The sequence below is a fragment of the Ixodes scapularis genome, unplaced genomic scaffold, assembly GCF_016920785.2.
Source record: "Ixodes scapularis isolate PalLabHiFi unplaced genomic scaffold, ASM1692078v2 PGA_scaffold11__112_contigs__length_91849675, whole genome shotgun sequence".
Classification (NCBI taxonomy): Eukaryota; Metazoa; Arthropoda; class Arachnida; order Ixodida; family Ixodidae; genus Ixodes; species Ixodes scapularis.
Window position 1 is genome coordinate 82,368,801 of NW_024609837.1, and position 5,524 is coordinate 82,374,324.

Consider the following 5,524-nt stretch of genomic DNA (forward strand, 5'->3'; position numbering starts at 1 on the left):
GTGGCGTAACCGACGCGCCCGGCGGCGTTCGACGCAGCCTGACCGCCTTGACGCCAAAATGGAGCATGCCGTAATCCGCGCCGGCCGCGCCGGCGACGCCGGACCAGGATGCATCACGCGCTGGCTCCCGACAGGCGTCGCGCGGGAAGCGCGGCGAACGCGAGCAATAGCAGACGACAGGAGCACCACTCCGTGTGGCGTCGTGTTTGAAGAATCGGACTCGGTCGGTCGAGAAGCTGATCGAGGGAATTCGTCCTCACCCGCGTGTCTACGACTCGAGGTCAAAGATGTACCGCTTGTCAAAGATGTACCGTATGCAAACTGACCGCCTACGCTTGCGCCGCAGGCGGGGCACCAACAGTGCAAGTGCGCGTTTTCGTCGTGCAAGGTACGTCCACGCCATCGCTCGAACTGGACGCTCAAGAAGCGCGAGAATTTTTGTATGCTATTCGAAACGAAAAGGAACCGGAAGTGGCGCACCCTTGCAGGAAACGTGCCCCCGTAGTCAGATTCTGCGCATGCGCCGCACCGGCCGCCCACCGACGCGACAGACGCGCGCCGCGAGCGCCGCCAGGGACGCCGGAGTATAAAGAAGCCGAATTTTTTATGCGCGCGGCGTGACTGACGTGACGTAGCCGACTTCGGCCAGCGTTCGCTTGCGCGCGCGTTACGTCGGAGTATAACAGAGCCTTTAGGGGAGCGCTGGCGCTCGTCACTCTAGCCAGTATATTCTAGGCACTCTAGCCTAACAATGTGGGAATTCCCCAGGGCCGGTTTGCTCATCTTGCGGCTGCGGACGCGGCCGCGGCCAGGAGGGATTTTTACGTCACGTGACCAGCTCCATGGGGACAAGGAAGTACCTAGCGTCCCTGCCTAATGGCGGAGAGATCCGCATCGCTTCAAGCACAAAAGCCTAATTTCGCTCGCAGAAACTGATTGCAGGGACTTTCAACTGGAATCTACTTGACCGCCCCTTTATACTGTAGGAGCGGCAGGTAAAGTCACGGCCAGGGAGGGCAAATAGGAGCCAAAATAAAGAAAAAACCACACAAGATAAAAGCGGTAGCAGTATTTTTATATACCTCCGTTGGCGCCGCGCCTCGCGCCTTCTGTTGTGGTCGAGAGGTTAAACCGCCGGTACTTGTCGTCGCGGCGTGGAAGTTCCGGGTTCAAATCGCGCTAGGGACTTCTTTTTTTTTTTTTTTTTGTATTTTGCGCAAATGGAATTAGTTATAATTAATTCCATTTCTTGATCCAAAGTCATTTTAGGTGCTTGCATTAGAGAGGGTTTGCGATGGTCGATGCCTGATTCATTTTTGCATTTGGTCGTGATCGTCTGCTAGTCTAACTAAAATTCAACAAGTAATGTGTTAATATTACAAAACGATTGCCACAACAAAATGTAAAGAGTATAAATATACTTTTATCTCATTCCATGCAAGTAAAAGTATGATATCTTTTAGTTCAGTTTTACTACTTTCTCAGACGTTTGACCTGCTGCCTTGCCTGTAGGATTTCGCTCAATCAATGTATCCACAGCTGCTAGACTTTTTTTTTTTGCTTGTTTTATTTAATTTTTTTTAATTGCTACAACTGCAGTTTTTACTAGTCCTAAATAGGCATCTCTTGTTATTGAAAGGAATCGTAGCAAGAGCGTTATTTGAGAACAGATAAAATTGTAAACGCTGGGGAAAGGATGCTTGTTTCGGCTCCGCTTGAGTGGAAGCCATACTGATGCTGTTAGCTTGGTTTCCTTTTAATGAACATTACGAAATGATTGCAGTAGCGCGTTAACTTGCGTTGATCTTTTTTTTCTTCTTCCCGGTGTTTCGATTGAACAGGTGGGACTAACAGTAAAAGCGTGTAAGGCGCAGTAGTGCAAGTGGATGATTTCCAAAAAAGGATCACAGTTCAAAAATAAAACACGCGCAAAATACAAAAAAAAAAAAAAGTTCTTAGCGCGATTTGAACCCGGAACTTTCACGCCGCGACGACAAGTACCGGCGTTTTAGCCTCTCGACCACAACAGAGACGCGAGGCGCGGCGCCGGCGGAGGTATATAAAATACCGCTACCGCTTTTATCTCGTGTGGTTTTTTCTTTATTTTGGCTCCTATTTGCCCTCCCTGGCCGTAACTTTACCTGCCGCTCCTACAGTATAAAGGGGCGGTCAATTAGATTCCAGTTGAAAGTCCCTCCAATCAGTTTCTGCGAGCGAAATTAGGCTTTTGTGCTTGAAGCGATGCAGGTCTCTCCGCCATTAGGCAGGGACGCTAGGTACTTCCTTGTCCCCATGGAGCTGGTCACGTGACGTAAAAATCCCTCCTGGCCGCGGCCGCATCCGCAGCCGCAAGATGAGCAAACCGGCCCAGGAAGCAGTTGTATAGCCTCGGCAGGATGTATAATGTATATCCTCAACACGTTTATCTACCCCAGCTTGTTTCTCTAGCCTCGGCAGGATGTGTAATGTATATCCTCATCACTTGACGCTTCACACGCACGATTCAGAGAACTGAACCTTGCCCTTAGCACCTGCCTGGGAACAAGAGATCGTTCCGTCTACACAACGACCGGAAGCATACAACAAGAAGCACGCAAAGAGACCTCTTCATGTAATTTCATTACATGAAGAGGTCTCTTTGCGTGCTTTGCGTGTTAATCCAGTAAAATGAACGTTATTTTATTCATTGACAAACCAACGTCGCATTTCCAATTAACGAAACATCAGCACCCGGCCGCAGCTGACATGGTGCAGCCCGACAGGATCCACAGATTCCAACGAAACCGGGGACCAGGCCCTGATCACGTATTCCAACAACGAAACGGAAGTCACCAATCAGGACATTAGTGGTTAGGAGATACAAGACATCGAAATTCAACTCCAGCAAGTAATTGTGGCCTTCCATAACTACTTTCTACACGGCAGCCAGAAAATGGCGTAAAAGTGACGGACGGAAACGGACCAGAACGAGCGTTAACTGTGACGGATGCTTCTCCACTGGGCACGACAACGAAGGTGAGCGGAAACGCAGGTGAGCGGCAACGCATGTAAGCGGCAACGTATGTGAGCGGCAACGCAACAACAGTCAATTTGCTGTCGGTCATCGTCCAAACGCCACAACTCGTCGAGACCCTTAGACAGTCCACAAGGCCCCTCCACGTTCACTGGAGAAGCGACACTTCGCATGCGAAGTGTCGCTTCTGGAGTGAACGTGGAGGCGCAAGGGGGAGTCATACCAAAACGTCGCTGAGTGGCTTCGAGAAATCAAACGAGTGGCTCTCCTCGAATTCGAGACACCAAACCTCACCCTGCGCAACGCCGTCACCCGACTTCAAGGTGCCGCGTGAGGCTGGAGCAAGTCATACGGTTCCCGGATCGACGACTGGGAAGTATGAAGAAAGCCATCAAGGAACGCTTCCAACGAAAAATGGGACTTCAACAATTCTTGGACCAACAACGCCGACAGCTCCACCCCAACGAGAGCATTGTGCAGCTCCTTGTGAGATAGGAGCCAGCGAGCGGATCTCCTTAATCCTACACGGAATCTCCGAGGACAAGTGGGCCAATCCCCTGGAAGTTTAAGGCTGTAAGTCGGTCCTCGAGCTGATTGACCGCGCGACGACTCTGGACCACCGCCGTCCCAGAGAAAAGACGCGACCACGCAAGCAAGTGCCTTGTTTGCGTAGTTGTGTCTTTTCTCTAGGGCGGCGCTGGGTGCTGCAGAAAAAAAAGCTGATGGCGCACAAACATGCGACATCAACGCAACAAACGAACGGCGCCCCGACTAATGCCTCATCACAGAAATCATTCAAATGTACGAGGCAGAGCAACTGTTCTATGTGCGACCGGCCCGGTCACTTCTCTGGGGACTGTCCGGAGTCGAAAACTACAGCGACCATCCGCGCAGAGGAGAAACGCGCGCGAAAGGGCACGACTCAAAGCGAGAAAAATGTCGACTGCTTCTTGAGTAAGACAGGAAATTTCTCCGCATCGTCAGCGCCTTCACGGAGAGGAACCGTCCTCTGAACATATTTGGGTAGTAATTCAATTACAGTAATTGAATTACTGTATATACTTACATACACGATGGACCCGTTCTTCGAGGGCAAGTTCGACATGGAGACCTTTCCAACCCCAAACACGATGATCATCAAAAGGCTGCATTCCATAAAGGGACGACAAAACGAAAGAAAGGCAAACATCGAGCAACCCCGCCGACACAATCCACGTGCACCAGCGGCACCGGAGTTATCCGACACCTGCGTCGGCCGAGCGCTCTTCAGTCGCACAGATGAAGGCGACGAATGTGAAGACGAGGAGGCATCCGATGCCCCAACACGCGATAAAGAAAGCTACGGCGCAGTTATCAACGTCGAGAATGACGCTGCAGGTCAACAACCATCAACGCATTGCAGACCTCCGGCCTACCTTGCAGATTACGCGTTGGTGTGATTTGAGGACAAATCAATTTTAAACCGAGGCGTGTTAGCTAGCCCAGCTTGTCTGTCTAGCCTCGGCAGGATGTGTGATGTCTATCCTCAACACGTGACGCGTCTTCAGCGCGATTCAGAGAACTGAACCTTGCCCTTAACACCTGCCCAGAAACAAGAAATTGTTCTGTCGACACAACGACCGGATGCACGCCACGAAACGAATGCGAAAAGACCCTCTTCATGTAATCGAAGTTAATCCAGTAACATGAACAATATTTTATTCATTCACAAACCAACGTCGCATTTTCAACTAACCAAACGTCAGTACCCACCACTGCTGGCATGACTAATACAAGATCCCGAGCAAAGCACGACATTCAGCTCTCAGTTGACGGCAATCGCATACATTACCAACCCAACATCAAGATTTTAGGCCTAAACGCCGACGAGGACGGTGGAGCGACGATCCGGCAGAAAGGAATTAAGGCCCCAGTGGAAGGTTGGACTTAATCTCTTCAAATACGTTACTGGCGAATCATGGGGAGCTCTAGAGGCTCTCCTACGAACGTTGGTCCAATCCCTGCTCGTCTCCGAAGGAGTTTACAGAATCAACTACCTCACGCTCACAGCGACACAAAAGGAGAAACTCGAGGCACTCAACAGGTCCGCAATGAAGGTCTCTACAGGCCTGCCAAAATTACATCCGCCAAAGAACGACAGAAAGCAGCGCAGATCAACAACATTGAGAAATTAGCAGAGGAAATGAAGATCACCCAGTACAACAGGCTGAAAAAAAAACCTGGCATGGTTTTTTTTTCAGCCTGTTCACCCCGTAACCTAAATACCCCCCCCCCCCCCCCCCCCTTGGTGCGCCTGACCTGCATGCGCAGCTGCGAGCATAAAACTCGCGTACTCCGGAAAAAGTCTGCGCCCTCTATGAGGAAAAGTCTACAAATAAATCGCGGTTGAATCTCCCTTAATGCGCTCGCATTAGGACGCTTGTTTTGACGAAAACCCTGCGCTGTCTTTTGTTTGTCAGCGCCGAGGAGAGGGGGAGAAGGAGAGGGAAAGGGTGATACATGCTACGCTCC